At 45.7% G+C, this 9,736-nt stretch overlaps 1 pseudogene; it reads right to left on the bottom strand.

The window, feature by feature from the left end:
• Window positions 1-8,695: 8,695 nt before the first annotated feature.
• Window positions 8,696-9,307, bottom strand: LOC139001945 (PRELI domain-containing protein 1, mitochondrial-like; annotated as a pseudogene).
• Between the last annotated feature and the right edge of the window lie 429 nt (window positions 9,308-9,736).

The following is a 9,736-nucleotide window of genomic DNA, read 5'->3' as shown; positions in this document are numbered from 1 at the left end:
TAATTTCCTTTCTTCCTGCTATATTCCTTTCTTTATATTTCTTCTTATAATTTTACTTACTCAACTTTAGCTCTTCTTTACTTGTACAGACCCTTTGTAACTTATATATGCCTTTTACAACTTACACATATCTTCTGCAATTTATATATACCTTCTGTAACTTACACATACCCTTTCAGTTTGTCTACTGCACTTCCTTTTTCCTTTATCTCTATACCTTTTATTACACAAAATCTATAAATTCCTTCAAATTAGTTATGATTAAAGGTTAGTTTTATACAGGTTCCTTTATTCCTAGCTTTAGAGTAGTTGGAGTGGTGAGAAGTATGTCTCAGAATCTATCTCTCCTCTAGTTGGCCTATCATCCTTGCTCTGCTCATGTCTGTCTAACTGCCTACTATATCTCCCTCAAGGATCTTGGCTCTTAATTCTTTTAGGGAAAGGGGACGTCAGATTTCTTCTGTAATTGCTTCATGCTGAGGCGGGTTGAAGGTTTCTCTCAGAGCCAAGAGATCCTTGCTCTCTGTCAGAGGGACGATGAGGCCTGGGCACATAAGGAGGTGGCCATGGTGCCTAGTGGTGATAGTCCCTAGGTGTAAGTAGGGCTTATAATCTTGTGGAGACAAACTGTGACTGTATTATAAAATTTAGTATTATTGGGCAAAAGTTAGAACAGTTTCTAATAATTTTCTGTTGAAATAATTTTTCTCCCTAAAATTACTCACATTTTTATTAAGACTCATTTTCTTACTGTATAAAGTCTAGTTATAATTTGGCCTGTTTGCATAAACACAACAAGAATAACTGTTGATCATATAGGCTATTAAAAAATATGCTTTGCTGGAATCTCATGAGAAAGTTTACTCTGAGGATCAAGAAGCCAAGCCACACAGTTATCATCAGGCTTTGCCTGCAATACCTACAGAATTGGGGTCTATTCCTCAAGTTGAGGTCCCCACAGATGTCTTGAGGTTTCTTTCATGCCATCTTTCAGGAAAGCAAACTTCGTTCCTTACTTGGAAAGATTGCTATGAACTATATGACCAAGCAAGGTACCAGGTTATTTATCCAAGGGGCTTATTGGCTTCGAAGTGAATCTTCATTCCTTAGAGCTTTCTGGTGACATCCAGAGTCCTGGCATGTCTCTCTTTCAGACATGACATTCTAGCAAAGTTTTGGTTAATAAAACTACAATTGGAAACTGACCTATGTCCTGCTATGAAGAAATCAGAATCTTATTGGATTTATGCAAATAAACATAGAGCCATGAGAATAATAATTAACAAAACTATAATTACTTTTAGTTCATTTAGTCCTATAATCAAATTCTTTTTCTCTTGATTTTTCTTGCCAATATTTCTATAAATCTAGATACTTTATAGAGTAATATAAATGACATGAAATTTTGTCCTTTATTGCAAAACACAATATTATAACTTATAACAATTAGTTATAAATGAAAGCTTATTAGAGTCTATTTAATATGCATATATAAATAGGATATAATTTTTTTTATCTGACAGAGCTTCCCATATACCTTAAATATAAACTTTCCTTCATAAGGAGAGAAAGCAATTCTTAAAATTTAAACCCTGGGAAGGTAGTCAAATATATTATATTATTATATATTATTATTATTAAACAGTATTAAGTAATCTATTCATTTAAAGTAATTAACTTCCTGATTAACATAACATAACTATTTTAATAATATGTAAAACCTTTTTTTTCCCCTTACTTTTAGAAATAGGCTTATTTTTCTAATAGAAAACATTTTCACGTTCTTAAGAAGCATAACAGAGACAGTGATTTCCTTAGCTGAGAAACAATTCCCTCAAACTTAGAAATCCCAAGCGGGCTGCAATGACTTACTGCACAGTTACTTTCATTTCTTTTTTTTTAAATAATTTTTATTTCTTAAAGTATTACAAGGAGTATTACATATGTCTCCTTTTTTCCCCTCCTTGACATTCCCCTGGCCCCTACCCACCGCCCCCCCCCCCCCCCCCGCCCCTACTTTCATTTCTTACTCTTAGTTTTTGAGGGTTCCATTGCATTTCGTTGCATTCCTGGTTCCTCCTCACATGGGAGGCACCACTTTTGGGGGATTGACTGGAAGACCCTGAGCTACGGATGAACAGATTACTCTGACACACGTTTCTGTGAAAGAGGCTAAGGCACTACTTGATTATCATCGCCAAATAGCCCTGTTCGCCTGCTTCCTTTGCCTTTTATTGTTATAACAGCTTGAACTAAAATTAACCTCTAGATACAATTAGCAGGGTAAGTATCCTTGAGAACGTATATGCTTCTACAAGGTCGGGTCTAAAAGACTCAACAGAGATTTTAGCAAAACATCCAGACTTGTTTGGAAAAGTCAAGGTAGAGGCTGCTGCCTTCAGCAAGGTCCCCCCAGAGGCTCCTGACCTTTCTGAGAATCCTCCTTACAGACTTTCCAACCAAGGCCCATGCTTCCCCACAGACCCGAGGCAGACTGCAGTTTTGTTCCTACTAAGTTTGAAAGGGTAACCAGAAACTCCAGAGAAAATATTCTGTGCTGGGAACATTTAACTAAAAACAATACCTTCTTGCCCTGGCCAGGTAGTTCAGTTGGTTGGAGCGTCATCCTGTATATAGAAGGTTGCAGGCTCAATTCCTGGTCAGGACACATACCCAGGTTGGAATTTTAATTCCCAGGCAGGGAGAGTAGGGAAGGCAACCGATCAATGTTTCTTTCTCACATCAATGTTTCTTTCTCTTTCTCTTTCTCTCCCCCGCCATCTCTCTCTAAAATCAATAAACATATCCTATGGTGAGGATAAAAAAACAAAAACTCCTCCAACCCAGAAAACCTCTCCAAAAAAGGTAGTAGGGAAAGAAAACAGCTTTATTACTGAATAAGCATTATGTCCCAGTGTGAGATACATCACAGGCAATCCAATAAGAGATTAGATATATTACTGAATATAGCCAAGCAGATACAACCCATGTTCTCAAGATAAATTCATCTTCCAATGAGAGGACAGGATGGCACCATTTGTTACACATGGTTTATCCTAAATTCACCTGGTAGTTATGAGACCATTATAATAAGTTGGTTATTATTTAACAGGAAAGGAGTAAAGGAAAGACTAGATATATAGGCATGCCATTTATATAGCTTTGCTAATTTAACACTATCCAAGTATGTTCCCTATTGATCTATGGGGGATGAGACTGGGCAAAGACAGTTTGGATGCATGTCCAGTAAGGTCTGAATGATGTGGGAAGGTACCTACCTGTTTGTCAGTCACATCTGGGAGCAAGCCAGTGGGCAGAATAGGCATGGCCACGACAAGGGCCAGAAACCTGAATATTTAAACTTCTGAACAAAGGGAGTTCCTCCCTTTTTGTCTCTCTTGGCCTTGGGCCCTCTGGCCTTTGGGACTCCTGTTGCAAGGGTGCACTCCCCAGCTCCCATGTGGCCCATGGCCATGTGGGACCCACACAATGGACCAATGGATTTTCATTAGCCTGAATGCTGACCTGGACCCGGCTGCAACATGGAACGGAAGCTCTGGACACTGGCCCTCCTTTTGGCTCTACTGGAACCCCAGCTGCGCCTTTTCCAGGACTGGGTGAAGGAGCATGAGACTTTGCACCCTGAGGAATGCAACTCCACACAAATAAAGCCTTTTACCACATCTCATTCTCCCATGGTGGCTTCTGAAAATGTTTACTTCAGCAGTACCCCAAGAACCTCACACCCACTCATGTCTGGGAAATTTGGCTCACTAATTTCTTTGGCAATAGTTAGGGTGACCATCTGTGTTAGTTAATTAGCATTATACAAAGGAAAAACAAACTTCTTTTATTTTTATGATGCGAGGTAGTTTTGCAACTTGGAGCCAGGCACCTGCTAAAGTAGGTTCTTACTCTCTCCCAGAAACTAGGAGGTAGAGTAAATAAATAAAAAAAAGTGGGCAAGGGAGCCACAGGCCAGCACCTCTCTGCTTAGTCATGCTTCATGATTGTGTTAGCCATGATGTGACCACTTTGTAGAAATTGGAGACCACAAGCTCAAAATTTTCAATTAAGTCTATGCTATCTACTGCTAATCTGCATGTGGGGAGGGACAATAATTGGGAGAAACACATATATGACTGGGGTTCAACACCCCAACTCTCATACATCTCGATGTTACAAATATTCATGTGTTCAGCTTAATGAGAACTAGCTCAGTCACTTGAGCAGGATCTTATGATAACTGCCTTTTTCGGATCAGCTATCTGTATTTCCAAGAGCTTCCTTCTCTGCTTCAATCAGTGGTCATGAGTTTCTTGTGACACTGGAAAGCTGTGCTGTGTGTCGAGGTGGAAGGGAGTACCTTTATGACATGAGTACTGAAGGAGAGTACACGGTTACACAGGGAAGATCTGGATGGGGATATTTTGTGACAGAGACAGGTTGCAGAGATGTCTGGCAGATGAGGAAGGTTGGTAAGGAGCAGACTATTGGATATCGTTTTTTATTTATTTACTAGAGTGTCAGGGCCAGCCTGACAGGTTGAGCTGGGCTGAGGTAGGGAGGTGGGAATTGAGAAAAGAAAGAAAGACAGGAGAGCGGGATCAGGAGGACTACAGCTCAATCGAGGAACTGCAGCAAGTTTATTAACCACACAATGCTTTTTATACACAAGACACTGAATAGGAGGTCTGTCAAGAGGAATGTATTCTTTGTTCCTCTTAATCTCTAAGGGGGGACAGAGCAGAAGGACAAGTTCTTGGTACAGCAAATCTCAGTAAATACATTTGCCGTGGACATGACCACAAAACATTTCCCCAATAGGTTTTTTTCTGCTATGTTGGTAGCATAGCATTCAGCTATGCTTGGGAACATTTAAAAAAAAAATCTCAGTAGTTATAGACTTCTTGGTAAGCCATGAAAGGCTGTTCTCATTCTACAAAGATTGCTCTCATTCTACTGATAACCACCATCCAAACAAGTCTGGGAAAACTGTGTGGGTAAGGGTCCCAGCCTTGCTAGCCCCTTCAGGTGCAAGGACCGTGTCAGCTTACACCCAGTCTCCAACACTGGAGGCCTGGCACACGAAATTCATGTGTGGGTATGGTCCCTAGGCCTGGCCTGCGATCAGGGCCATTTTCCCCAACTGCCCGCTCACCAGCCTCATCCCCTGTTGCCACCCACCTCCGGGTCCCTGTTTGCCATCAGGTGATTAGAGCCTGCAAGCCAGGGAAAGGGACCTAGAGGTGGTCAGTGTGCCTCATAGTGACTGATGGAGCGGTCTTTCTGGTCGTTCTGCTGTTAGGGTCAATTTGCATATTACCCTTTTATTATATAGGATAGAAACCCGGTGCATGGGTGAGGGCTGGCCAGCCTGCCCTGATGGGGCCCCAGAATCAAGGTGGGGGTCCACACTGGCGGGCAGGGCAGGCCAGGGTGAAGGACCATGGGCATTTGCAGGCCAGCCAATCCAATGATTGGGGTGGGGATCCTACTGCAGGGCTGGCCAGGGTGGTTTGCAGGCTGGCCATGCCCCTGATCGGGGTGGGGTCCCCACTGGGGGGCAGGGCCGTCCAGGCCGCAGTCGTGCTGGTCTCTGGTTGTTCTGGTCGTTCCACGATTTCAGTCACTGGGCTTTTATTATAGAGGATAGAATTATTTATTTATTATATTATTATTGTTTTAAATCTTTTTTTATTTCTTAAAGTATTACAAAGAGTATTACACATGGCTCCTTTTTTCCCCCCTTGACATTCCCCTGGCTTCCCCCACCCCCCAGTGTCTTGTGTCCAATAGTTAGTCTCATATGCATGCATATAAGTCCTTCGGTTGATCTCCTACCCCCCCAACCCTCCCCAGGGTTCCCACTGTAGTTTGACATTCTGCTCAATGCTGCTCTGCCTCTGTATCCATTTTTGTTCATCAGTCTATAATGGTCCTTATTATCCATAAATGAGTGAGTTCATGTGGTATTTTTCTCAGCTTCCCATGGGCTGTCTCAGTCTCACAGAGGCCATCTTAGCCTCACAGGGGCCATCTCAGCCTCACAGGGGCCATCCCAGCCTCACAGGGGTCGTCTCAGCCTCACAGGGGCCGCCTCAACCTCACAGGGGCTGTTTCAACCTCACCGGCGCCATTGCATGCTCACCGGGGCTGTCTCAACCTCACTGGGGCTGATTCAACCTCACCGGGGTCGTTTCAGCCTCACCAGGGCCGTTTCAGCCTCACCGGGTTCGTTTCAGCCTCACTGGGTCTGATTCAACCTCACCGGTGCCGTTTCAACCTCACCGGGGCCGTTTCAACCTCACCAGGCTGTCTTGACCTCACCGGGGACGTCTCAACCTCACCGGAGCCGATTCAACCTCACCAGGGCCGCCTCAACCTCACCGGGGCCGTCCCAGCCTCACTGGGGCCGTCTCAGCCTCACGGGGCTGTCTCAACCTCACCGGGGCCATCTCAACCTCACCGGGGCCATCTCAGCCTTACCGGGGCCGTCTCAGGCTCACCGGGGCCGATTTCAACCTCACCGGGGCCGTTTCAGCCTCACCGGGTCCGATTTCAACCTCACCGGGGCCGTCCCACCCTCACCAGGGCTGCCTCAGCCTCACCGGGGCTGTCCCAGCCTCTTGGGGGCCCTCTTGGCCTCACGGGGACTGTCTTGGCCTCACAGGGGCCGTCTCAGCAACATGAAGTTTGGCATTCTGTCCTTTGTTGGGTGGCTCCTTGCTGGACAAAATCTCCAGGTGTTCCTGGTGGCTGAATATCTGGTATGCTTGCTTGGATTTCGTTTTCTATCAAGTGCACAAACTGCCTGTTTGCCGGCTCCCAGCGTCCCATGTGAGACTGGATCTGGTGGACCTGCCTGTGCGTTTGCTGGTACAGTGGTTCCACGTCACCGACCCAGCCATGTCCGGCTCCTGCTTCCTCCAAACCTGATTCTGTTTCTTGAGTGTGTCCCTTATGTATGTGAGAAGTTGAAATCTGCATTCTGCTGGGCTGGGCTGCAAAAGCACCAGTGGTTCTCTTTGTGCCACTGGCACAGCTTGGGTGGGGATGTAAATTGAGTAGGGCAGGGTCCCCGGGAATCACCAGGGTGGAGCAAGGGGCAATGGCATCTCCGTGACTCCTTGCCTCTCCGCAACTCAGTGTCTTTGTCCCCAAGTGCCGGCGAGCAGCTCCGCGAGACAGCCACTCTCGCTCTCCGGCCTGTTGCAAGGCCGTCCTGCCTCTCCCTGTAGGGGTCTGGGACCTCAGGATCCCGCCGCAAACACGCTCAGTGGATTTGAAAGTCTGCAGCCCTTTCCGATTGAAAAAAGCCATGCATACAGTTGCAGCCTGCCTGGCGCACAACTCCGTACCTCCATTCTTGGAGCCTCTGCACAACCTACTCAGTCTCAATGCTCTTCTTTCTTTTCTTCCAGTTGTAGAGCTTTCACTGGGCCAGCTTTCCCATGGTTCTGAATGATAACTGTTTGTTTTATAGTTGGTAGTCTCGATGTTGTTGTGGGAGGCAGCACGCACAGGTCTGTACCTTACACCGCCATCTTGGTTCTCCCTGTTTTAAACCTTTATTGTTAAAAGTATTACATAAGTCCCCCTTTTTCCCCTATTGACCTCTTCCAGCCTGCTCCTGCTCCTGCCCCCCGCACAGACAGGCCCTCACCACCCTATTGTCTGTGTCCACAGGTTATGCATATATGCATACAAGTTCATTGGTTGATCTCTTCCCACCCACCCTCCCCTGCCTTCCCTCTGAGGTTCAACAGTCTGTTCCATGCTTCTGTGTCTCTGGGTCTGTTTTGTTTATCAGTTTATTTTGTTCATTAGATTCCACATATGAGTGAGATCATGTGATACTTATCTTTCTCTGACTGGCTTATTTCACTTAGCATAATACTCTCCAGTTCCACCCATACTGTTGCAGATGGTAAGAGTTCTTTCTTTTTTATAGCTGCGTAGTATTCCACTGTGTAAATGTGCCATAGTTGTTGTTTTTTATACACTCATCTGCTGATGGGCACTTAGGCTGTTTCCAAATCTTAGCTATTGTAAATTATGCTGCTATGAACATAGGGGTGCACATATTCTTTCTGAGGAGTGTTTTGGGTTTCTTAGGATATATTCCTAGAAGTAGGATTTTGGGTCAAATGGGAGTTTCATTTTTAATATTTTGAGGAAACTCCATATTGTTTTCCATAGTGGCTGCACAAGTCTGCATTCCCACCAGCAGTGCACGAGGGTTCCCTTCTCTCCACATCCTCTCCAGCACTTGTTGATTTGTTGATGATTGCCATTCTGACAGGTGTGAGGTGACATCTCATTGTCGTTTCCTAGAGTTCCAAATGGGACCAGGGGCAAGAGCACCTTGGGCCCTTGGCTACCGCTACTTACTGTATGAGTCATAATGTCTAATGTACCTCTCACCCTCCAGGCCCAAGGCCAGAGGAAGGAAGTCTGGGATACCTGCCCACCTGATTTTCCCACCTCTTCTCACCTCTATTTCCCATTATTTTGGAGCCAGAAGGGCAGGCTGTTGCCTGCACGAGTCTTCCTCTTTCCTAACTCCCATGTCATAGCTATTTTATTTTATTTTTCAGCCTGGAAGTTGACTTTTAGTCATAAAATATAGGGGGGAGGGCAGAGGGAATGCAGGAGGTGGTGTGGTGTGCTGCCACACCAGAGTCAGGGCTGGCTACACAAACTGCTGCTGCTGCTTCTTGGTGGCTGCCTTGCTGGCAAGGTCCTTGGCCTTCTCTGTAGCTGCCAGTGCTGTCCCCTTGGCTTCCTTGGCTCAACAAGCGTTTTGGAAGGGGCCTCACCTTGCAGCTTGGCCAAGATGTATTAAAAACCCTTCAGTGACTTGGTCACATTGCTTTTGAACCGGGCAGCTCTGGAGAGACCAAATAAGCTAGAGGAGGCCCAAGCTTCCTGGTGGGTTTCGGTGCAGCTGCTGTTATCAAAGTTTGCACAGTAAACACATGGTTCCTCCACCCCCGTCAGTCGGGCACGGTTGATGTTCCAGGTGAAGGGGTCATGGTCTGGTTCTGTGGATCCACAATAGAACCCTTCAGGATGTACACCGAGTGAGCAACATTGGCAGGAAATAGTGGCTCGGCCCAGCGGGGCATCCTGTTGGTCTTGCTCAGGAGTCTCCAGGAGAGGAGCTTCTGGTCACCTCCCGGTGCACTATGTCTTCTGTCAAGACACGTTTGCTATAAAGATTTGGGTACTGCTGCCAGAAGGCAGTGAACACTTGGTCCCAGGAACTCCAGAGCACGCTGTGGCCCCAGAAATACTTCACCATTGTCCTGGCCGGGCAGGGTCAGCACCTGAGCAGCATCAGGGGTGCAGAGCCTGGGGGGCACGCAGAGGCCATGCCGGGCTCGGAGCATGCCCACCAGGCACCAGCTCAGTCACTGCCCCACTGCACCCAACCAACAGCCAATGCCTTGAGGAGTTGTAGGGCCATAGCTATTTTCTCTACACGTTGAGAGTCTGTTATACTAAATAAGAACTAAAGGGATTTGGAAAAATCTCTCTTACATAAAATCTGCCTTTCAAGTCTATTGTTTTGCTGCAAAACCCCATTTTGCATGTCAGAAGCTGAGAAAAATGCCTTATTATTTATTTTTCTAATAAATAACCAATGCTAGTCTAATTCCAAGAAATGGGGGCCTTGGGTTGACAAAAGGAAACCATCTACATGGAAAGACAAAAAAGTGGTGAAGGAGAG

Source organism: Myotis yumanensis, unplaced genomic scaffold (assembly GCF_028538775.1).
Source record: "Myotis yumanensis isolate MYYU_CA2020_CCGP unplaced genomic scaffold, mMyoYum1.0.hap1 SCAF_2, whole genome shotgun sequence".
NCBI classification, from domain to species: Eukaryota; Metazoa; Chordata; class Mammalia; order Chiroptera; family Vespertilionidae; genus Myotis; species Myotis yumanensis.
This window is presented reverse-complemented; position numbering and strand designations above follow the sequence as displayed.